The 27,168-nt window shown below is 28.7% G+C and overlaps 1 protein-coding gene across 1 annotated transcript in view; it reads left to right on the plus strand.

The window, feature by feature from the left end:
- The first annotated feature begins 323 nt into the window (after positions 1-323).
- Positions 324-27,168, plus strand: part of LOC113370539 (scavenger receptor class B member 1-like) — a 132,296-nt gene continuing 105,451 nt past the window's right edge. The window contains exon 1 of the mRNA XM_026611217.1: positions 324-452. The gene's annotated coding sequence lies outside the window, so the exon portion shown is untranslated. The remainder of the gene's footprint in view (positions 453-27,168) is intronic.

A 27,168-nucleotide genomic window follows, 5' to 3' on the forward strand; every position in this document is an offset into this window, starting at 1 on the left:
ACTTTCATAGTCGTATATTGTTTTTTTAACGAATAATTTTATTAATTATCAACAATACTTTTTTATAACAAATATGAAGTTTGATCACTTCATTTGAAAACAACAGTGCAAACATAAATGAAATTGGTCACAGTTCACAATGATGGTTGGTACCCCACAACGCCGTTAACCAACTGGTCATAACGGTTTGATTAATCAACTACGCAGGTTGCAACCCTGCATTTGCAAATGTCACAAAATTGTTATTAGTCAACTAAATCTATTCTAACCTTTAGTATGTCAAAGTTATGTTATATTGTTAGTATCCAATGCAATTTGTGTTACATAAGTGCTTTAATAGGGACTTATCATTTCGTATAAAAATACTAACAAATATTGATTAATATATTAGAAGAGTGAAATTAAATATGGAAAACTGCAATTGCGACTTAAGACCTGCTATGGTGCGCTTGGTAAGTTTTATTTATTTTCATTCTACAATTATTTCCTACTACTGAGAATGTGTTATTTAATATACAGATTCATTCGAAATATAATATTTTTATTTAGCTCAGTAGCATCGCGAACTTTTATCATTAAGTTTGTGGATTATCAACACAGGCTAGGTTTAAAACAAAATGGTTGACTATTATGATTTATTATTCGTACATAGTAATTATTTAGGGCTACTCGTACTAGATCAATAGAATTATACCTTCATATATTACTTTTTCCTTTTATTAATTAATTTTATTATCTATCTACGATATCTGTTATATGAAACAAATTGTAAGGTCAAATAATTTTATAAAAGGTTCAAATAGGTTTTAAACAAAAATGGTCAAATAGTTTTATAAAAGAATACCGGGAGGATGTTATATCGTTAGTATTTTTTGCATCCAATTATTTTACGTAACGTTTCAAACAATCCAGCAAATATTTTTCTCATTAATAGAATATTATTTTAATTGCACATGGCTGTTTAATCAAACAATTTATATAAATGAATCGTTGTCTAATCTATTTCTATAACATAAAAATCAAATCAAATATCAAATATCAAGATAAGGTAAAATTCCAAAAAACTCACGTTGAGTTGTTTTCATTTCTCTTTATTTTAATTAATTGTCATTTTTTAGCATTTACCAACGTTATTTTGTATTTTATATCCTATACCATTCTATGTTTCACATATCAATTTTCTACATTCATCATTTTTAAATTTACATCTTATTTTATTCAATTTTTACAAATATTTTTTGCTTAGCAGTGCCCGAGGAATACTTTCATTTGAAAATGTATTTCTTTATTCATAATTAAAAGTGAATATTATTATCTGCTTCAATCTTGCGGGATTTGAATACGAAACCTCGTGGTTGCAAATTTTTAACAACGTTATTTCAGTCGTTCTTAACATTGCACTAACATTGTGCTAAATTTTATTTTGTATTTGTACTCAGTTTGTTTATAACAAAAAAATAATTTCATGAGTAGGTCTTGATGTTTTTATCATGGAAAATATTACAAGGATGAAATTCACACTGGCAAGAATTCTGAATTTTAAATAAAATCAAAAAAATACTCAATGATTATTGAAAATTAATCTGTTTTTAAATTATCAAAATATAAGGACATACGTACATGTTTCCGTTTACCTTAAGTTTTTTTCGGTCTTATCTTGTTATTTCTCATTAATCCGCATTCAAGTTCGTAATTCAACATATTAAAATTATTTCAATGTCGGCGAATGCGGTACAATATTTTTCTGCAAATGTTCTACGCATATACAATTAATGATTTTTTGTGATTTTTCATTGATTTCAATCGTTTTGCTGACGCGTCAGCAGATTTGCGCAAATCTTGCTAACTAATCTTCATCATAAGAAGACGCAGTTAAGTAGACCCGCACTTGCCTTACCTTAGACAAATTTTGATTTAATAATAGTTTAAAAAATCAAAAATTTTGGACAATGTTTTAACATTTTATTCTCTAGCCAGTGTGGTGCATGGCATCGTGCCTTAAGGAAAATTGCTAGAACTTCCCATACCGTAATCAAAAATCTTGGTACGAAACCCAAAAAAATTGCACAAAATGAGTACAGATTATTAAAATCTCTATAAAATATCTGCTAATTTTTATATATGTGCATATGTCCAATAAACATTTTTGACCGCCGAATGACTTATTTTTATTGAGAGTCCATAACCGCTGGACCTGCCTTCCCAAAAATTTAATCACTTCTTCATCTTGTCAATACAAGTAAAATGTTTTTTGAATTAATGAAATTGGACGCTACGTTCTCTTAATAACTGAGTTACCATTTTGGGCACTTTATGCCCTGTATCTTCGGAACAATTAGACCCGCCATCGCCAAAAACTAATCAGGACGTCTCCTTATCAATACAAATATCAAATGTTTTTTTGATTCAAATGTTTTTTTGAATTATTCAAATCAATTGATCGTTGTTCCCGAAATCGTCGACGAAAATTTTGTATCCGCACACACACACACATACACACATACAAACACTACACACACACATACATCCATTTTTTCTAAGGTATGCCAAAATGTTCAAAAACCTTTGAAACATAAAGACATATAAAAATTTTCATTTTTGATTTTTTTGCGATTACTATAATTTACTCTACGGAAAGTTATAAATGTCCATAATAAGATAAAAGTGTAGGTGTGTTCGGACATTGATATGTGGTTACATAGTAATTGCTAATAAAAATTCCTTTATATTTTCACAATAAATCCATTACCGATTTTGAATTTATATTCAGATTTATATCTACAAATAAACAGATATAAAAAATAAGCACAACTTGCGTGTTTTTTAAAACTATTTTTTCTAAACGTTTACTTAATTTTTTTTTTAATAATTGCATTTTCTCGAAGAACGCTGTGGTCCTTATGGGGGTTTATGTGGATTTTTATAATATATTATTGAAATTTGGGAACCAAATGTACTTATTTAGAAGTTTTTTCTTGGAATAGGCGTACTATAAGGAGGCTCATTTTCATGTAATTTTGTAATATTAACCTTGTGCCTTCTGCGTGTTGAGTACATAGATCTAAAATAAAGTTTTATTTACTTTATGTATTTGTACAGCGATTTAGAATTTTCTAATACTGGAAGCTTTTAGTTTGGAGTAATAGCTCGGAAAAGGGATTTTTTCTCATTTAAAAAGATCTATTGAAACAAACTTTTACATAGATCTTCAAGAGAAGATCTGCAAGCTGGATATGAAACCTGAAACCTTTCAGTCAAAAGCCAATGCCCTTACACGGAACCATTCAGAAAATAGGCCTACTTTCTATGCTTTCCTTTCGACATAATCTAATAAGCAAAAAAACTAATATATTCTATCATAAAGCTTAAAATTCAATCGAAATTAATAATTAATACAGTGATGAAAATAAACCAGACTTCGACTCTTTATAACGCCATATATTTTTTTACCAATTTAACGATCTTTTTCTGACGTCATTGAAGATTGATTCTTTACACGTATATATAAAAGAACGGTTTTTTATTCCATCTTATTTCTTGCAAGAATCATATGACGTGTGCTTGAATTTTTTTCATTCTGTTTCGAATCATAAATCGAGTCGAGTGCTATCAGGAAACAAATACTAATTGAGAAACAAGCATCGTCGCAGACTTGTTTCAAAGCAAATTTAGACAGTCATTTTAGGCAGACATAATGTCTACAGTACAAAAAATATGTATTAAAATTATAAACAAATCAATTGTAAATATAAATTTTCGAATCACGATTGACTCGTATGAGGTATACATACATAGTTAGAAATCTTCTACATGCAGTATTCAGGGTTATTAATACTAATGCATTTCCAAAATAATGCTACTTACGTTTTTCAGCTTTTCCGTGATAAGGGGTTGGTCTAGCAACCACAGGCCCCAGGTTCTGATAATAATATAAGTTTTCGTTCAAAATTAGAGATCTGAAATATGACTTGAATTCAACATATTGTTACAAATTTCGATACATAACAATTTCGAAAAATCTAATAAGAATCTCACCAGAAGAAGAATGGTCAACCACTGAGTTGTCTTCGAATACCAAATTAGAGAGTTGCATCACGATAGCTTCTGAAACACAAAGTTCTGATTTCTCTTCAAATAGGAAGAAAAAAATTAATTTGTCTTAAGACATTTCGAATATAAGTAAAAACTTTTTGAAGAAAGAAATTTTATTCGTTAATATTTAATGATCAAAAAAATCACCCAGAATACATAATTGTAAAAGAAATTGTTTCTGGCTTTGTAACATCCTGTTTTATCTTACATGTTAATTTATAAATATTTATACTGTGGTATTGTAACCAATTTTTAACTTCCCGAAAGAGAATTTCATGTTTTCATAAAAATATCCGATTCGCTAACTTTATGTTTTCTCGACGTTTCAAGCCATTCTGAATCGAATGAGCCCAAATTTGGAAAAAGTATGTGTGTGTGTGTGCGTGTATGTGAACAGATTTTTTGCCGTAAGTCGCCGTTTTCTCAAAAACGGTTCGACCGATTTCAAATATTTAAAAGCCATTCGATGTTTCGCATTGAGGACTAGCGTTTCTGAGTTTTGTGCGACGATCGTCCAAGCCGTTTCTTTATAAATAGCAGAAAAGTGACAACAAATTCGTCCCGCAATTCTGAATCGATTCTGAAAATTCAAAAACCGTTCAAAAAGATATTGGGTGGGAATCGTGCTGATTAGTTTTTGGTAAAGATCGGCCGGGCCGTTTTCTTGTAATAAAGATTAAAAAAAAAAATCGACGATTTTTATGATTTTTTTTACGGTAGATATCATAGTCTTCTAGATCATAATAAAATATTACCGCCGTACGACATCTCGTTTAGCTTTAAAAATTCGTCAAAATTTGCAAAAATTCGTATCGTTTTTTGGCATTTGTCAAAATTACACTTTTCATCGGCGTTTTCTCAAAAACGCCTGAACCGATTCCAGAAATTTAAAAGCCATTCGATGTATCTTAATGAGCACTATCGTCAGTTTTGTGAGACGATCTGCCGAGCCGTTTCTTTGTAATTTAAAAAAGAGTGTTAAACTTTTCGTTCACATTTAAACTCATTCTACCGAATCGATTTTAAAAAATCAAAAACTGTTCGAAAGATATTAGTTGGTAATAATACTGATTAGTTTTAGGTGAAAATCTACCGAGCCGTTTTCTTGTGATTAACTGTTGAAAAAAAATTTAAGCCGATTTTTATGAAACTTTCTTTGACGATTTATATCATGGTTTTATAGAACTTACTGAAATATTACTGCCTTACGACAAGTAGTTTAATTTTAAAAATTAAACAAAGTTTCAGAAAATGAGTAGTTTTGTTGACGTTTGTTAAAATTAAAATTAGATGATTTACTTGGTATAACGATAGATTACTTGGTCTTAATGAACATACTAAACCATTAACGTCCTACGAAAACTGGCTCAATTATAAAAATTATTGATTTGTGAAAATGTGCTTTAAAAAATACTCCGAATTAACATGTTCGTTCGTTTTCAATTATGTGTAATAAATCCTCTCGAAATACTTCTAATTACTCATAAATTAATTTGTTTATTATTGATTAAGTCGATTATTTACACATATCGGGAAGATCGGCATCCATTAATCACGTGAGGTTTTTGGGGAGAGGAAGGGTTTTGGCAAAAAAACACAAAACATCTCGTGGCATAATAAAATATCACTTGTATTTATTCTTTATCAAATTCAAGATTTTTTTCATATTTTTGGTAACTGAAAATACACGTGAGGTTTTGTGGGGAAGGTGGGATAATTTCGAATATCACCACGTCTCACCAAGGGGGAGGGGGGGTCAAAAAATTCTTAAAACGTCGATCACGTGATTAAAGGACGCCCCCTGACTAGATTTTTTGAAAAAGATCTTCTGGCAGTTGCTTTATAATTAATTCGATAACCCCTATTATTGATATTTCTTTCAACGATTTTGATGAAACTTAAAATAATATGGCTCTACGACAAGTGGTTTAATTTTTTAAACATATCGAATTTTTTTAAACGTTTCTATCGAAATAGCAGATAAGTGCAACATTTTTCGTACGCGTTTTAACAATAAATCCTTGAATATATATATCATTTGGCAATCGTGCTGATAAGGTTTTGCGAACAAAAGGCAGGCCGTTTCTGCATAAATCTATAGTATCTTTTTTGACTTTATTTTTTACTCTTATATACCTAAATAGTATTGGCTATGTACGAATATTTATATATATTATTTATTTGACTAAACTAATTCACCTTGTTAATAATGTCCCATTTAGACTTTTTTTCTAATTCAATCACTAACGGAAAAAATTATCTATTCTGAATTAAAATATTTAATTTGTATGCTAGGCACGAATTAATGAGATGCATACTTCGTGGTTTAGATAAGCGCCGAATTAAACACATAATCAATGTCATGTTTAATCTTTTTTTTTTCACGTTAATAACTTGAAGTGCTCGTCAAAATCTGGCAATGCCCTTTACAATAAAAAAGGTCTCAATGTTTATATTTTTTTATGCGGATGTTATTCTTAATTATGCTTTTATCGCATTTTGTTGATAAAACATTTAAAAAAATGTTTGACAGATTGTTGGGATGTCAAATTAGACAGATGTTGTTTTGTAGTTCTTTAATTAGGGTTTTGGAATTAGATATATCTTAAGAGTCTAATAATCGGGCGTAATATCAAAAATAAAACATGAGTTATAGTTCTTAATATTAATAATTATAATATCGGGCTGAAAATAGAAAATAATTTTTTTTGCATTTTTCGACGTTTTGAAGGTTTCACACACGCACAACCATTTTTTCTGAGGTATGCCAAAATGTTCAGAAATCTCTGAAACGTAAAGATATATAAAAATTTTATTTTCGATTTTTTTGCGATTACTATAACTTGCCTTACGGGAAATTAAAAAACATTCGATTCCTGTTGATAGGGAGACGTGCTGATTAGTTTTTGCCAAAGACAGGTCCTGTCATTTCAAAGATACAGAGCTAAATGTGCAAAAATGGCAGCTTTTGAAGAGAACTAAGCGTCCGATTTAAATGATTCAAAAGACATTCGATCTATATTGATGTGGAGATGTACTGATTAGTTTTTGCCAAAGACAGGTCCTGCCGTTTCGAAGATACAGAGGTAAATGTGCAAAAAATGGCAGTTTTTGAGAGAACTAAGCGTCCGATTTGAATGATCTAAAAAACTTTCTGCTTGTATTGACAAAACAATTGCTTTTGAGGATATTTTTTTTATTTTTCATAAAATATTTTTGTAATTTTGGATTAAAAATTCAAAAAATTACCCAGGCTAAGCACAGTCTAAGCGTCACTCTGGTACAAATGTTTACCCAAGTGCGTTTAGACTGTTTGTGTACTGGAGCACTTTTCCAATTTTATGAAACATGTGAAAATGCCGCCAAGCTAAGCACAGTACAAGTGAAAATGTCGCACAGAATTATTTGCAAATGCGTTTAGACTGTAACTATATGGGAGCACTTCTTCAATTTTGTGTAAATTAGGCAACTATTTTTTTGAAATTGAATTCGAAATAAAATGACGATTGTTAATGTTCTGAAGATAAATTGATTTATGATTTACATTTGATTTGCTCAGATATAACAAGATAGCAAAACCAATGAAAGTTACAGTATTTGTAATAATATATTTGAAAACGTTTAAAATTTCTCGAATATTTCATTACGGTACGGGAAGTTTCAGCAATTTGCCTTAAGGTACGATGCCATACACCACTAGTTAGTTAAATATATTGCAGAATAGGTTTTCAAACGTAAGGTAAAAGTTACGTGCAAGTTTTGAAGTTCATTTACATCAAACTTCAATATTCTTAGCCATTTTGCAAGCACCAAAGTTATGATTACATATTGATATGCCAATAGAATAGCATAGAGATTTAAAACAATAACTCCTTTATAAACAATAAACATAACATTTACTCGAGACAATTTTCTGAGGAAAGCAATAAGTATAAGCTGAAACTTATTATTAATTCTAGTATTGTTATCAATATTTGTATATAAATATGCAAATATTTTAGAAATGTTTGTTCAAGTACGTTCACACTGAACAATTTCCTTAGTAAATACAGACAGATATTTGAATAAATACCAAGGAATTTTTGTTTTACTGAGGCGTCATTTTAATCATTCTAAATTCATGGAAATTATAAATTTTCTTTGTAATATTTTTTATGAAAAATTACAACTTTACTCTATAGATAAGCGATGATTATTTAAATGTGACTGAATTCATAGCTAACTTTCATATTATATTAATTCATGTTTAATTGACAATGATAAAACACCCACGTTGTAATATACACGTCACAAATAACAAAATTAAACGGCCTTCGATTTATTGGAAATTTTATATCAATTGTTCTCTGTTTATCATAATTTCGAAGGTTAGTGATTGTACATCATTATGTTGCCGGAAAATCCATTTTTTGGGGTTCCAGTCTTATATATTGTTTTGAATGAACTTTTACAATAGGTTAAATGACTTTCAAGATTTTTGGTTAAGAAAAAAATGTATTCAAAATTTTTATAGCAAAACCGACGTAAACAAAATTTATAACAATCATTATTATTCAATTCCTACGTCAATCATAGAAATTTTATTAATTTCAAATTGAAGTCTCATCCATTAATCATATAATATATCATACACTATTATAACCCCTACTTTTTATTGCGTTGCCGTTGTTTAATTGTTATACAGAATGATTAGTAAAAATAAATGTCTGAAAAAATATAGATGTAAATAATCTAAAATTTTTTCATCTTATCCCAAAATTTTTAAGCATTTAATAAATGAGAGAAATAAATAGCATTTTTCCATAATTAACTTCCCGTAGGGTAAGTTATTGTAATCGTCCAAAAATCTAAATTGAAAATTTTTACGTTTCTTCACGTTTTGGAGGTTTCTGAACATTTTGGCATACCTCAGAAAAAATCGATCTGTATCTGTATGCGTGTGTATGCGTATGTATGTATGGATACACATTTTCGTGCACGTTTTCGGGCGCACGGATCAATCGATTTGAATGGTTCGAAAAACATTCGGTTCCTATTGATAGGGAGATGTGCAGATTAGTTTTTGACAAAGGCAGGTCCAACCGTTTCGGAGCAGGAAAATAAAAATCGAGTTTTTGAGAGATCGGAGCATCGGATTTGAATGATCTAAAAAACATTCAATTCATAATGACGAGGAAAAGTGGTGATTAGTTTTTGGCAAAGGCAGGTCCAGCGGTTTGCGAGATACAGAGCTAAATATGGCAGTTCTTGAGAGAGCTAAGCGTCCGATTTGAATGGTTCAAAGAACTTTCTGCTTGTTGCTTTTTTCAAAAAAATTTTTTTTTTGTATACCGAAAATAATTCAGATTTTAATTGTAATTCTGACTTAAGTTCTAATATACTTTAAACAAATATTTTCAACTTTGCAATTCAGTTTATATAATTCCTATAAATATTAGACAATGTTACAATATTTATTATTATAATAATTTATTTGAAAGCATTTAATATTCCTCGAACATTTTGTTACGGTACGGGAAGTTCCAGCAATTTGCGTAAAACTAGGAAGAAATATTTTGGTTAAAATGTAATTGATGAAGACAAGATAAATCAACAGATATTTGTTGATGCAAGCTTGCAAATGATTGTGAGGCTAAAATGAGCTGCTTATTATTGTATTCATATAACCATTAAGTAAAAGAAAAACAATAGTGTTCTAACTTATGTGACCAAAAGACTGAACCAATAAGTTTTCTAGACTACTAGATATATTTTTGACAATTAATAATGTGCAACAGATTATATATCATTTTCTGCTCAGCTATATATTTTGGTAGACTTATCTGAAAGTAACATATTTATTATGGCTCTGTCCTGTACAACTAATTTCAAAGTTCTAATTTCTTATGCTTCCGGGTTACTCAATATATACCTATTATTTTTTCTAACTTCCTCTATCAGGTGAGAAAATTTGAATAAAACAGAATATTTAAAATCACGTTATCACGTGTTTACTTTACGTAACAAATATTACCAATTAACACACTTAAAATAGTATAAAATTCTTGAGGATACACATATGTAAGTCATTGCACAATATACTAAAATTTCGAGTTTTAAGCATCCAGAGATAGATCAGAATGCCGTTGTTTTGGTTTAAACTGACATCGCTTTAGTGTTGCCCAAATGATTTTCGATTGCAACTACGCAAATATTTTATTTACATCTATTATAGGGGAGACTGGAGCCAGGGTACGGTAGTGGTAGTCGTCATAACAGACAAACTATAACGATTTTGATATAGGGCCCAAAGGGAGAAAGATGAAGAATGATTTTTTGAACAAGTTACCATTATTTCTTTCAGTCAGTGCCATGCATTAACATGATCTGCGGACCGCATTGCTTTTAAAGAGTCAAAAGTAAGTTTCCGAATACTTTTAATAATAACTGTTAATTGCATACAGGTTGATCACTTTGTTATTTTGCTGTTAGTTATACATTAGTAATTAAATACCAGCAATTAGTTTTTGCATAGATAATTAAGCTCAGTGACATGTATTTCTTGTCCTTTTCGGGTAAAGATTAAACAGATTATAAAATCTAATTCAACTAAGACAAAATACGACATAGAAAGGAAAAGAAAAATATAATAAAAGAAAATTTTACGAATAATTTTTGTCAACTTTGTTTAAAAAAATAAATTGTACTATATATTGTTATATTTTGTTTATAAGCTTTGTTTAATTGTTCATGTTGTGTTGTGTTACATATCAGTACATATCATTCTTATTAACAAACTGAAATTCGTTTTAAACTATTTTGGTGATTATACCTATTGTTTTTCACCTATTTTTATGCTTCTCACTACTGACCCCAATCGCTGTCACAATCGTCTTTTTTGTAAAATTTGGTTTTATGACTAATCCATCGAATTTAAGGACAGTATTTCACTATTTCCACGTAGACAAATGTTCAAATTACCATTTAATTTACTTTTTTCCCAGCTAACTAGTAAATTAACAAAATTATGACTGTTCAGAAAAAATAGTGGCACAACCGTACCCAGTCTTCCCCACTAAATAATATACTTATTATTATGATTTAATTGACAATCATTTATACAGCAAAATTTTGCATTCGGTTTATCCCATTAGATTATTTGTAATTACTTTTTACTGTATGTACTTAAAACTTAAACCCTCGCTCAAATATTTCAAAAAATTTGTATATTTCAAGTTCAATTTGTATATTTTTCTGTTTGTATTTTTGTACTTTGACTAGTTTGTATTTTGTAAATATATTTCCAAAAAAATATTCGATACTGGTACGGTTGTACTTCAACTTACAAAATTTGGCACACCCTATATAAATTTATTCATAATCAGTATCTTATTGCGAATTATATATTATGTATTGCAGAAAATATTTATTTTCAAGAATTTGTTTGTTACAATTTATTTTTCGTAGAAATTGCATTTTTATGCATTAAGATCATATGTGAAACAATTTATTTATATGTGTTTATAGCTATTTCTACATTTTGTATTAATTTTGGCATGTTCAAATAAATCCACAATTTCAATGTGGAAGTCATACAAATTTAATTCGCCTAATTTGTTCTACAATTACCTCATTAACCTAATACCTGATACCTAATTTGACTACAATTTGTTTTTATGATTTGCAGCATATTTTATTGAGCTGAAACTATTCCATCCAATAAGGGGGCGTCCATTAATCACGTGAGGTTTTTAGGGGGAGGGGGGGTTTGACAAAAAATCACGAAATATCACGTAGGGAGGGGGGGGTATGGTAAGATATCAGGTGTATTTATTTTTTAACTCATTTTTTTAAAGAAATTCAAACATTTTCAAAAAAGGAATCAAACATTTTTGTTTTTTCACGTAACTAAAAATACACGTGATGTTTGGAGGTGGAGGGGGGGTAATTTTGAATATCACCACGTACCATCAAGGGGGAGGGGGGGTCCAAAAATCCTTAAAAACTAGCTCACGTGATTAATGGACGCCCCCTAATCAAAAACTTTCCAAATCAAAATTTCTGTTTTAATAATAACATTGTTGAAACATTTTAAATAAGTTTCCTTACTGTTGAAACATCTTAAATATTCCTTAGATATTATGATCAAAATGAAGTTAATGTTCACAAATTAGTAATTTATGTATATGTAATCTCCGAAAATCTTAGTACATTTTTAATCAAAATTACGTCTGGTAGTTCGACTAGTGTTATTATTAAATATAGTCATTGAAAACTTTCTTCCTTTTCTTGGCACACAATTTACATCACTAGTTCTTGTAGTATTATATCATCTTATGTGACATATGGAACTTGACCTGCGGCCATACAATAAAAATTTTATCTAAAGAAAGTTTTGTTGTTAAGACTTTCTTGAGTAGTTTATGTGAATGCTTTATTATTTCTTCATTGTTGAGAACCAACTCTATATAAACAACTTTAATAAATAAAGTATTGCGCAAATATAGTAAAGCAAGTATAAAAATAGGCAGCTGATTTCAGTCTCACATCGATCTCACATACTTTTTATACTCATAAAATAAATATATTGATTAAGTAAAGTTTCAAAAGTTTGCGGATTAAGGTACAACTTTTTTTATTTGTTAGTTCTCAATATAAAGTGAGCGAAATAGAGATGCAGAAACTTATAATAAATCACTTACCAAGGTACAAATACTTAAATTAACAATATTAACTATTTTGTGCCCCTTTACCGTCCCATTTTACCCCGTATATAGGGTAAAAAGGACAATGATGAATGCACTTAGGAATTTCACTGAACATAGTCTGATAGTTGTTAATTGTAATTGGTTTCTGCAGTTTAATTGCTAATTTATGAGAAACAATCAGAACTATTCTTATGTTTTCTATGAGCTGCTCAACATGTAGTGTTATTAATGCAAATGCAAAATGCAACCCAGTGGTAGACTGTTCTGTATCTGATGTAATTTTATTGGAGAATTGGTTTAATGACACATATATTAGATCTATCAAGTGAAAATCTGATATTACTACCGATTTTTATCGAGATGATTGGAGTGGGATCGAACCCGGAACTATTTGTTGGTAATGCTAAGTACTTAGTATATGCTTTTTAATTAGGGTAAAAAGCTTATACTAAGCTTTAATTAGGGTAATTAGGGTCTTAGCTCTTTAGTTAGGGTAAAAATAATTATTGTGAGTCAATCAAAACGATGTTGCACATACAACTTGATTATTATTTACATAATTATCGATGCAAAACTTTGCGATTGATATTATCATATGTATAAACAAATTCATATAAATTAGTCCAATGTTGTTTGTTAAAAACTGAAGGTTCTTGCTTTCAGTTAGATAACGAATATTATGCTTTCTATGATTATATATAAAGATCTAGTTCAGAACATTTTATTCTAGAGTAAAAGTTATGTAAAATGGATACATTTTTCAAAAGTCTATAACACTAATCAAGTATGCAAATAAATCAGTAAAATATGTGAGTCAATATTGTAAAGCCACATTTTTATTTATACAGTCACTGATGAAACTTGTTTAAAAACTAAATGAACGGGAAAATCTTTGTTTATACGTAAAACTTATTGTTTATATTAATTTCTCATTATATGCTAAACTACATGGAAATTCCATAATATATTTGGAAATTCACAAAAGTTTTGTCGAATCCGGCTAAAAAGTATTGGCTAAAATTTTTGCAAATATTCTATCTAAACATGATAAGCAGATATTTTGGCAGCTTTATTTTAAATTGCCCAACAGTAGCTGATCGTTAATCATCTGGGTCAAGTAAGAATGCATTCTAATAAAACTAATGGAATACTACTAGAGGATCAGTCCAAGAGCGCGCGAGACACACCGGCCGACGCGTATGTCCATTATTTCAACATAATCGACTAACTTTCGCAACTTCAAATGTCTTGTGTTAATTATTAATTATTTGTGTGTTTTCTGGTAATTAACTCTTACTATGCATATATACAAGTGCATACGTATGGTTATAGATATAGGTATATATAAACTACAAATACTAGATATATATAATAGATGTTAGTTTACCTGAAGGCAGGCCCATGGTGTGAGAGCCACCACAACAAATGATTTCCTAGCCCTTCATCTCATTACCACTATTCTCTATCCCCATTTTTTTATTTCATGTATTTTGTTTCCAAACTTCTTTTTCCATGCTTCTTAATCACATGCTTCGGCCTTCAGTTCTCTGTATTTTCTCTTCTCGCGTAAGTCGTCAATCGTCTGCATTCTTCTTCTTTCCATTATTTTTGTTCCTTCTATTTTACCCTTGACTCCGTCGTGCAGGAGGCACTCTTTTTGCAAAAGAGGTCCAATCCAAACTGGCTTTTCTTCTCAGAATTGTGCTCAATAGAGTCCTTTCTTTGCCCACTCTTTTCAGTACTTCATTTGTTGTTTTGTCTGTCCACTTTCAAAACTCTCGAGGTAGTTCTTATCGGCCTTTCTTAGAGTCCATGTCTCCGATCCGTACAGAGCTATGCTCCAGGCTTTGTTCTCAAGTACGTTTAAAAATATCTCAAAACCGTAGAATTTTGTCACAGTTTATCTATTTTTGCCAAAGAGAACCTTTTTGTTGTTTTTCTGGGATTTCGATGACAATTGGCAATATTATAATTATGGTGCTTAAACTAAACACCAGGACATTTCGAATACCGGAGAAAAAATAGTTTAATTTTAGAAATTAATTTAGGGTTTTATTTAAACGTTTGCTGGTTCGCATGTCAAACTTCAGGTTAGTCTTTTTCATCGACTAGATAATGAAATAATTTATTGTGAAAATAGTAAAAATCATTTTACCTAAAATATATATTTGAATTATTAAAAGCATCTAATGACAAGCAGATTATATTTTTTTAGTATTTTTATTGTTGAAGGTATAACTAAATATCATTTAACAAGTTTTACTATAATTAGACTCTTTTAGAAAGTATTATTAGAATTTATTAAAATTAAAAAGATCTCTGGTTGAATCCAAATGTATACACAGAGCGATTGTTCGTCTGAATCAAGATATTCAAAGACAGAAAAAGCTAGCTGAAACTGCTAGTATAAAAAAAAAACCAAAAAGAGACTTACAAGCCATGGTGAATAGACTATTTTGACATGAAAAATTTAAATCACCCAGAAAAAATTTAGAATAACCGTAAAAATTTGAATGAGTTCAAAGGAGAATTTAAATCACAAAGCACTTCCTTTTTTACAGAAAAATTATATTAAAATTCGCGCTTAATTGAATCTCGATACGTTATTATTGTGCATTTGGTATATATAGAAAATTATGAAAGACGTAAATAATATTGCGTCAATTTTGAATTTGCTGAAGCATTGAAAATATTATTCTTGCAATTTAAGAAGTTTAGTACAAGCAAAATACATATACACTTATACACACATATATAGCGACAAATTAATGTAAGTTTTGATTGATCATAATAAGTAATATCTTTCTGCAAGCAAAAAATAAATTTAAAAAAATGACGAAAAGCGTAATTGGAGCTTAATAATGATTTTGTGCACTAAGGCAGTTTTTAATAATAAACGTAATTGATGACTTTGCTGCCTAAGTGAAAATTATTTTTAGCAACTCTATTATTTGTGAGTGTAGTTTATACTAACCTTAACAGAATAACCATATTACAATCGGTCAATTATGTCGTATCCTTTACCTAAAAATATTATGAAAAAGTTGACAGAAATTTATTTAATTTGTAAATTATAAATTGCTAAAAATGTTGAGATGTTTATGTAAAAATACTAAATCATCTAAATCAAGAATATATCTGGGCAAAAAAAATGTTTCTTATTCACCCTAAATCGACTTGAGCCCTTTTTGATAAGGTCGTGGTCTATTTAAAATCAGTTCCCGGTTCAATCTCAACCTCAGTCCTCTATATATCAGGCAGTATGATATCAAATTTTTAATTGATGTTATAGATCTCAATTATAATTTTCAAGTAAAAATCGCCCTTTGCACGCATAGCTTCATATGAAAATATTAAGTCAAAAAACTCTATTAGGAATAGTCATAATATAGGGTAGAGCGGGGATTAAAGGTTCTAGGGTAAAAAGATCCACCACCGATATCTCAAAAACCAGTTAAGTTAGAACTTTTTTATTAACAATATTTGAATGTAAAGAGAAAAAGATGTATAACCAGCCATAACTTTAATTCTTGCGGCGTTTGCTATCGGGAGAAAAGCGACGATGTTGTAAAATTCATAACAAAAGTATTTTCTTTCGTTATTCATCTTAGTTGTGTGCACTGTTGCTTAGTTTTACGTAACCATAATATAATTTTCAAGTTCACTTCATTTAATTGTTTTATAAGATGTAGTGTTAATTTTAAATTAGATTCAACTATTTTTCTATATAACTTCTGGCCTCTAAACCTAGTTAGGGTAAAAAGGACAAAATACCAGTTCAAGGTAATTTACAGTGCAAAAAATACGCCCAAGAATTTTATATTTGACATTTGCTGAATAACGTAGCTATTATTTTGGAAAATCCTTTTAAAATTAAATACATTGGGCTTGCTTGCCCCCTGGGGTGCAAAATTTGTAACCCTGTCAGGTTACAAATTTTTGAAAAACGACAAAAAAACACCTTTTTACAATACAGTAATGTGTGAGAATTTTACTGAACATAGTTAGATAGCTGTTTGTTTGATATGTGTATTTGTTTTTATATTATAGATTAGCTATCTACTTATTGTGACCAACTTTCCAAGTCCCTACTAGTTCATATCCAAATTACCTTTATTACCTCATATTTAGAAAATTCAAAGTAACCTTGAGTTTAATCAGTTATCGTGTACAATTAATTTTAAATTTGTAATATGTTTGCAAACACAAAAAAATATATTGAAGAGCCATACAATTAGACTACGTTGAATAACCACTGTTGAAACATATTCTCTTATCAAGGTCTTTGGGCGAAGCCAAGAAGAATGCCGATGCATCTGTTATTAATTTTTAAAAAAAATATTGCAATACAGGTTCTGTGTGTCGTAAGTAAATATTTTTTTAAAATCGATGTACTTGTAAATTCGACATGCAATAAAAGCGTCGTATATTCAGCAAGTATTAGATGATATAGGTAATTACTTCATAGATATATTTCGTCAATAACATTCATGATGACGATTTTATTAAGCAATTTAAGAAATATCAAAAATGTTTTGGATAAAGAACCAAATTACTTCTAATAATTTTACGCATCAACGTATTCAAAAATTGAAATATCGTCAGAATTTATTATAAACTTCAGTCATTAAACATTTTGTAATTATGTAATTTAATATAATAATCGGATTTAAAAGCGGATGTGACATTTTTTTATTTACATTTATATTTACAAATAACACACATATAATTAAACTAATAAAATAATAATTTGAAACTATTTAAAGGTAATTGTTCGTATTTTTGCACGGTAAATTGCTTATTAAAAATATATTATATGTAGTAGGTACACAAACCCGTACAAAAATTGCAATCCTTGTAAATTTATCAGTGTTTTCCTGAATGTAATTTTTTATTCTTTTACCCAGAAATTTTATTAAGTTTACGATTTTTGTAATTATGACACAGACTCTCACAGATTATAAGCATCGACAAAAAAATATCAACAATATTAGAATAACAGCTATAATCATTTTATAGTTATCTACGTTGATTAGATAAATATTTTTTATACACTAATATTATCTATTTGCCAGTCTGTGTAATGTATCTCTGAAGACGATTTTGACCGATATTTGTTTCAGATTTACTTTTCGTACTATTTTCATATTATTTACAAATTGTAAATTAACAAAATGATTCTAGTCTCCCCGTGGATTAATGCTACGGGATTTCAGTCAGACCTACAACGCATAGCCTGATGCCAAGCAGTAGTAATATCGGTTTTCATATGAAAATATACATAGCAATATGTTTCTATCACTATAAAAATCATTATTATGGCTATTGAAATAACAAATCGATATGTGCATAGAGAGAACGGACAACGATTTGGTTGCCATCTGCAGAAAGCCAGATCCAAAGAAATCAGTAAAACAGATAGTAAGTCCTATGTTAAGAATTATGATAACAAACTTAGGACTTACGATCTGTTTTACTGACATCTTCAAGGATTTGGCTTTCTGCAGATGGCAGAAATTTTGTACTAATTGTTATAAAAATAAAATTAGCAGAATCCAATTTCACTCTCAGCAATTATATTGGGAAAACCAAAACAATTATATCATAACAAATAATTCATATCAAGTAAACATCTATCTGACTATGTCCTGTAAAAATCACAGCCAACGCATCTTTTTAGAATTTTTTTTTTTGTTATTTTTAAAAAATTACTGAGTTTACAAAATGATTGCTACATTTTTCAATCAATGCAAAATATAAATTTCATGAGTGCATTTTCTACATAGATAATACTGTAATTAACTCTTGATATGTTCATTATATAAATTTTTTTCTACACTAATATTATCTATTTGCCAGCCTGTGAAATGTATCTCTGAAGACGATTTTGAAAGATATTTGTTACAGATTTAATTTTTGTACTATTTTAATATTATTTACAAATTGTAAATTCCTAAATACGGGATTTTGGTTAAAGATTCTAGATTTGATACCAATATCGCATAGCCTGATGCCAAGCAGTGGTGATATTGGTTTTCATTTGAAAATATAGAAAGCAACATGTTTCTATCACTATAAAAATCAATATTATGGCTATTGTAACAACAAAAGAACGGACAACCATTTGGTTGATATCTGCAGAGAACCAGAATCTTGAAGTCAGTAAAACTAAAACAGATCATAAGTCATATGTTAAGGTCCAATTGCTATTAAAATAAATTAGCAAACAATACTTCAAAAATAACCAAAATTGTATAACATTGACTCTACAACTCAGTTGGATCATGGCGAAGAGTTAATTGATAAATAAATCTAAATTATTATACTGACAATTGATAAATGTGGCTGGGTTTTACGCATTAACTACTTGCCAAATTTTGAATATGTTGCGCAGTTGGTTATTTGGAGATAAACAAGATTATTAAATTTGTTTGATCTTTTGATTTTCTACACAAAACCCAGAGTTTGTTGCGGTTTTTGATGCATTAGCATTTAATTATTAGTAGATAATACATAGAACAATACAAGTACAATAGTGTCTAGGTCTAAACGAATTTAGAATATCATTTTTGGTTGTAATGAAGTATACTTTTAATTAATTCTTTACTCACAATTTAAATTTTTCATAATTTAGTGTTTTTTACATGATATTATCATTTTATACCAAATATTTTATTCAATTGAAAAGTTCAAATATAATCCGTAACTGTGAATAATAAATGAATTCTAAAGAAAGTGACTGTAAATTTTGAATTACATTTTTCTGGTGTCCCATATTCCATCGGCATAGATTTCGCCTAAAGGACGCTTTATTAACAAACAAACGGATCCAGTTTGTTTGTTCTTGTAATTTGTGATCTAAAAACCCAGCGGACGCTGCGTTTTCGATTTCGTGTGAATGAATCACAGCTGAGTCCGTTCACGTAGACTTAAATTATTTATCTGCAAGCGGATTCTGGTCGGAGTACATGTTCAAGGACCCTTCGTCCTTCGAAAACTCTCATGTTGTCTGAGATAAAATTTTATTGCACTTACTTACTCGGCATGTGCTGCAAAAAAGTCGATATGACACGCCTTTGCAAATTTGAGAATCATTCAGGGAACTTACGCGATGATTTACATATAATTTTTCATAATTTTAAGATTCAAATTAATTTTATAAGAAACTAGCTGACCCGGCAAACGTTGTTTTGCTAAGCAAAGGTATATTCTAAACAATTTCTAGAGAATCAAAAATATTAATACTTCAAAGTGTATAAGGGTATGTTGTTCGAATGCTATATACAATAAGGTATTATAAAAACAATAAACCCCATTAGAATGTCTATATTTTGTAAATACAATCCAAGTGGAAGTTTTATACACTTTCTATATAAAGCATGGTATAATTCATTCAATCCAAGTCTTTTTTGGTCTTTCGACTTATTGATTACTTTTCAAGTTTTTCAGATTGTTTTTGGATTCTGGATTTTGTGTATAATTGTAAATAATACTACTGAGCTTATACAAAATTTTCAAATTTCTGCGAGGAGAGATAAAAAATGAATTAAGAATTTTTTCTTTGACCTGCTTTTTGAAAAGTTTCAAGTAACATTCGATAAATTAAAGTAAATTTAATAAAAAGGATATATGTAGAGCAGGGCGAGGCATGAATGTCCAATTTGACTTTGAGCAAATATAAATTATATTGTGAAAACCAAACCAATTATATCACAACAAATAACACATTTCAAACAAACAATTATCCGACTACGTTCAGTGAAACTGTCAACTACTTCATCATTGTAGAAATGTGCTTTTCTGATGTCTTTCAAAAATTTGTTATCTAGACTTTTTTACCATATATATTTTTACCAAAATTGATGTGTGTGTGTGTGTTTACGTTTTCAGGCGTACGGATCAACCGATTTGAATGGTTCAAAAAACATTCGATTCCTATTGATAGGGAGATGTGCTGATTAGTTTTTGTCAAAGGCAGGTCCGGCCGTTACGGAGATTTTTTTTTTGATATCGAAAATAATTCAGATTTCAATTTTAATTCTGGGTAAAGACCTAAGCTCACTTATAAGTGAATAAATTTTACTTTGTAATTCAGTTCATATGATTCTCATAAATAGACACATAAATTACAGAATTTATAATAATCTGAAAACATTTAATCTTCCTCGAACATTTACACTTACGGTACGGGAAGTTCCAGCAATTTGCCTTAACCACTAGTTTCAACTTTGCATTATTGAAATTATTAAGAAGATTATAATGATATATTTAGAGGTATTTTAGCGTTTTTTATTAAAATACAAAAAATACTATTTATATTAGTAACTATTGGAAACATTCAACTCCAGCATTATTCCGGGACTATTTTTAAGATTAAACCCAAATCGCGCCTTAATCACATAAATAAACAAATGAGAAAACGAACGAGTTGGATATCCTGTGTTAGCTGATAAAAAACTATATTACGAAGGTCTTAATATAGATAATACTATATATATTTACAAATAGAAAAAAAAATTTCATTGTTTGCGAAAATCGTATTAAATATAAGATAGTAATAATAATTAGTATATAAATAGAATTTCATATTCATTCAAAAGTATTAGATTAGGACACAAAAGTCCAATTTCACTTTGAGCAATTTGTGAAAACCATAACAATTATATCATAACCAATAACACTTATCAAACAAACAACTATGCCCTGTAAAAATCACAACTAATTCATCATTTCAAAAATGTGTTTTTTTTTGTTGTGTTTCAAAAATTTGTGACCTTGTCCATTCTACCCCATAAGCGGGGTAAATTGAGACGGCCTGGGGGCATACAGGCCCAATATTTTTATTTTAATTTTAAGGGTTTTTTTTGAAATAATTGCTATATTATTCATTCAATGCAAAATATAAATTTTATGGGTGCATTTTTACAGAGATAACACTGTAATTATCCTTGATCTGGTATTTCGTCGAAAATATTCATCAGCAGGATTGGAATAACTATTTATTTTACATTTGTCTTGTAAAATTGCTTGCATAAACTTAATTTTCTTTTTTATTTGTTATTTTTTTAGACACCTTTGCCAGGGTGAAAGTTAAGTTGGACCCTTCAACCATACTCAGGTGAAAGCTTTTGAAAACGTTATATAAAAAAAAATGTTGAATTTAACTTGAAATTAACAATATATCTTATAAAACAATTAAATAATGTCAACTTAAAAATTATATTAAGGTCTGGAAAACTAAGCAACAGTGCATACATCCAAAACAAATAACGTAAGCCAATTACAATTACCAATAACAACGTCGTAATACTCAAGTGGTGTCTGGTGATACATCTTTTTTCCTCTACTTTCAAATATTGTTATTAGAAAATTCTTAACTCTGCCGGTTTTTTTGAGATACAAGCTTTTGAGCTTTTTGTTCGCGGTCCTTAGAGCCATATCTTTACCCTGCTCTAATTTGTAAATAATAATTAGTTTTCTTCTAATTCGTTTATTCGCAAAATACATATTGTCTATATAACACCAACATTATATATCAATGCATCAATTGCGTTTTGATCAATATCAGCTGGCGCATGCACGGGTTGCACTTTAAATTAAATAAATTTTTAAAAATTTAAAAAAAGTATAGAAGTAATTAATCAAATAATTTGCGTCATAAATCATGTTCATTATTGTAATGACAAATATTTTATTCATGTGCAAGTAATTATTTGATCTGAACAAGATAGTTCATAACTAAAAGTGGACTTGCAGAATCATGGTTGTGTTGTGTATATATTATAATATAATTTAACTCGTATGAAGAAAATAAAAAAATATGCTAAATACTTATTCTCAGTATTTAAATCTTCTTTATCTGATTATAAAGTTTTTACAATTGCTTGCGGGCTTATGATTTATAAAAAAGAGTAATTACTAATTAATTACCTTGATATTGATTATGAGAGATCGCTTCGGCCCTGGTGATGTGCTATGTAACATTATTGCAAGTGCAACTTATATGCACATTACGATTTCACTGTTTACATGCATCGTTCGAATTTCGTAATTCAGATACGAAATTAACGTATATTATATTGTATTACCAAACATATAACGCGAAACTTGTTCCTTATGAGATATTAATTCTGATGATTACGCTTATATATTTTGTAACATGAGCATCATTAAATGTTTAACAAAATAATATGGAAAACATAAGGAGTGACATGATTTTTACATTGTTTTAAAATTTTCTAATTTAAAATAGATCAGAAAAATAAAGAAAATTAAGAAAATACTACAAAAAATTATCAGGCAAAAATCATAGAGTAGGCTTTATTGCAATGCAATTATGCAAATTTAAATTCTAATATTCGATTTATTTAATTTAAAATATATCTAGATGAAAGATTCCTTACCTTTCAAATTTTTTGGATAGATAATTCATTTTAATTTATTTTTACTCTATATAAACATCCTAATGAAATAGTTACTAACTAATTTGATATATAATTATGCGACATTTATGAAGAAAATATTTTTCAATTTAAATGTTTCAGCTAATATCAAATTACTAATGATATAAATGGCTTAAATATGGAATTAAAACAAAATGAATAAAATATTAAATTAAAAAAAATGAAATTTTGCACTTTGGGCTAGTAAAATTGCTCTAAAGTGAACCTAAAATCTCAAGATTCTTCTATGGCAGTAGAGCTTGATAGATAATAACAAGAACTTTTAAGCTCTTTTTCTGAAAGCTTTAAAAGAACTTTAAGAAATAATAATTTTGAAATTGTGAAAGATCAATTTATTATTTTAATGCGTTTAAACATTTTTTTCATAGTAATACAAATTATTCTATTATCTTTCCGTGAGGAAAGTTATAGTAATCGCAAACAAATTGAAAATAAAATTTTTAGCATATTTTTACATTTCAGTTTTCTCCTGATCACTTTGGCATACTTTACAAAAATGAATGTTAGTTCGGATACAAATTTTTGTCTACGACTTCGAGAGCACGGATCAACCTATTCAAATGATTAAAAAAAACATTCGATTTCAATTGCTTTCAGCATTAAAGCTTTTAAATGTAATGTAAATGAAAAGGGATGTTCCAGCAATTTACAACACGTGTTTAAATTTTTAACTACCGTAGGGTAAGTTATAGTAATAGTTTAAAAATCGAAAATGAGAATGTTTGCATATCTTCACGTTTTAGAAGTTTATGAACATTTTGGCATACCACAGAAAAAATTGATATGAGTGTGTGTTTTGTGTGTCTACAAATTTTTGTCCACGATTTCGGGCGCACGGATCAACGAGTTTGAAATAGTAAAAAAAATCGATTTCAACTGATGGGGAGACGTGCTTATTAGTTTTTTGCAAAGACAGGTCCAGCCGTTTCATAAATACGGAGCACAATAGAGTGCAGAAAATGTAAATTTAGTTTTTGATAGAACAGACCAAGCGATTTGAATGATTAGAAAATATTCAAATCGTAATGATGTGGAGAATTGGTGAGATAGGGAATTCGGAGTTACGGAGCTAAATGTGCAAAAAATGTAGATTTTGGGAGAACGAAGCATCCGATTTGAATGATTTAAAACATTTTTTGCTTCGTATCGTATTGACGAAACGATTGTTTTTCGGTAAAGCAAGAGAAAAAAATACATTTTTTTTTATTTCCAAAAATTTTTCAATATCGAAAATGATTCAGATTTTAATTTTTGTTTTAAATTATAAAGCTTACATATATAATTCAAATAAATAATTTTATCATTGTAATTCAGTTTATTCAATTTTTAGAAATATGAGATAAGATCCTTGATTCTAACTCCGCTTCATTAAGTTTTGTTTATTTACTTTTCATGTAAACTTATATAAGCGTCCTAGTCGCATTCATAAGCTCTTATATTTTTTCTATTTATGTTCTCACTGTAGCTCTAGTTAATAATAATAATTACTTATTTTTTATGATTGTTACATATAAATTTAATAAAAAAAGTTATCTATACAATACAAATAATGAAAGTTACAGCATTTATGATAATATATTTGAAAATATATAATATTCTTCAAATATTTTATTACGGTACGGGAAGTTCCACCAATTTGCTTCAAGGCATGATGTCACAGACCACTAGTTACACATAATATATTTGAGACACAGGCGCTGAAAAATCTTGCATTAATTTCTCTAAATTAAAACTTATCTATGATCAAAGGTATTTTTCACGTGAATCCAAATGACTAGTTGCTTTTACGGAAAATCTAGTTTTTTTTCAAATGTGAAGTTTCCTGAGTAGCGCAATTGATCAATGTATTTCCCATTATTGCAAATGACGTCCCAGCAAATTGCTGCACGCACAAATCATCTTCTGGTGGATTTGTCTTTTGTCCTCTGTCACATCGTTGCAAATGTGTGTGTTTTAAACTTAATACTTTGAATATTAACCGACTCAGTATATATATAAATGTCCGATCATGCTACGCATATGAATTTCATTGTGTGAGTTCTGTTCTACTACCTATTCATAACATTTCACACACAAGAGATATACCGCGTCGGGTTCTCTTCTGATATCAGTATCGCCGGAACCGCGTGAGACGCGCAAGCGCCAACGAAAAGGCGGCAGGTTGAAATTTTTAAATCAGTTTTTGACAAAACATTTATAAAACTATTATATATATATAGTTGATTATATTGTTATGTGCCTTTTCGCAGAATGTGCAACAAAACTGAAATATGTGAAATTGTACTTTCGTGATAATTTTAAAATTTAAGGCAAACGTGATGTCTGACAGTGAAAGTGATGTTCTTGTAACATCTTCCACTATTTAAAAAATACAAAAATATGGCTTTGACATTTTGTGAACACTAGTGCATTAAAAAACACTATTAAAATATATGTTTACATTCAAAATTGTAACAACATAATTTAAAACTGATCTAGAATAGTAAATATAAATTAAAATAGAAACAATTAGTTAATTTAAATTGCCATAATATATATATTTGAGTCAATAATCCAAAATTGGTGCTGCAAAACTAAATACAAAATTATTTGTGAAATCATTTTTTTAAAAATGTGATAAACGTAAATTAATTAGTATTTTTATTATTAGTGAGGAAAAATATCTTATTTCTTGTGCTATTGAAAATAATCAAGAAAATGACTTGAAACAAGTGATTGGCTAATATTGCAGTTGAAAGTAGTTCTTATTGGATATTGATATTTCAAACTTTATTTTAGCGGATTTCTCAATATAACAGGTATGATAGAATAATTTTGTCTTATATTGGTACAACGAATATAAATTATTAAATAATTTTGAAATAAACACATTTGTATTAAATAAAGAACGTTAATAGATAAAAATTTTGAACGTTACTGTGGTTTTCTCCAAAAAGTATTATGATTATAATTATTTGGATTCTCAAATTTAGTCACATTAAAAATTTAGTTATATTTGAGGTTTTTTGTCATTTTCGATCCTATAGGTAATTTTGGCAGTTATTCTATATTACATCATTAAAATAACTTTGGCAATGGGTTCATTATTACATACAAATATTTGATTGCAAAGATGTATCAATCATATTTTTTATTTATTGACATCAAAACGTAATGTCCCGATATTGTCAAGAAAAAGTATTTGTGTTAATAGTTAGTAGGTTTGTCAGAAAAATAAAAATACACTAGAAAACCTTACTACTTGGTTATCTTTCTAAATAAAATTTTGTTATTATTTCATATCAATTACTTAATGTCATCATCAAGACAGATTATAGTTTAAATGATTTTTTTTTAAAATTTGTTGGCAAAAAATGCAAAAATTTAGTTAACTAAATTTTTTTTCATAAACCGTTAAACAAGTAATAACTAGTAAGTACATATAAAAGCATCAAAAGAGGTGTCAAAGACCTTTGACACACGTTCAAACAAATCATTTCAATTTTGATTCATATTTTTGATAAATCATCCAAACATCAACAAATCATTCAAATTTATCCCAAAAAAATTATCTCATGTTTACATGAAACTTCTTTGTTTAATAATTATAAGGAAATTGATTCATTCTATCAAATAAAAAAAAACAACGAAAGATAATGAACTTTTTCTTGCATAAGGAGAAGGTCAATCTTAATCGATGATAAGTAACAACAGCAGTTCAAGATTAGTTAAAAAATATGTTCAGTCATTTAGAAATAAAGTTACGGATACATTCAGATAGTAATCGTATGATAAATTTGAAATTTTCTTATATAGTAGGGCTATGCACTTTTTATACATCCAATTGACAGCTTTTGTTTTTTCAATGTAAATGATAATTTTTTCTTAAATAACTTATTTTCACCTAAAATTTAAAAAAAATCCAAATAGAATTGATAAATTTATAA

Source organism: Ctenocephalides felis, unplaced genomic scaffold, assembly GCF_003426905.1.
Source record: "Ctenocephalides felis isolate EL2017-DRISC unplaced genomic scaffold, ASM342690v1 CF-g0.4_SCAFFOLD_01492, whole genome shotgun sequence".
Taxonomy (NCBI): domain Eukaryota; kingdom Metazoa; phylum Arthropoda; class Insecta; order Siphonaptera; family Pulicidae; genus Ctenocephalides; species Ctenocephalides felis.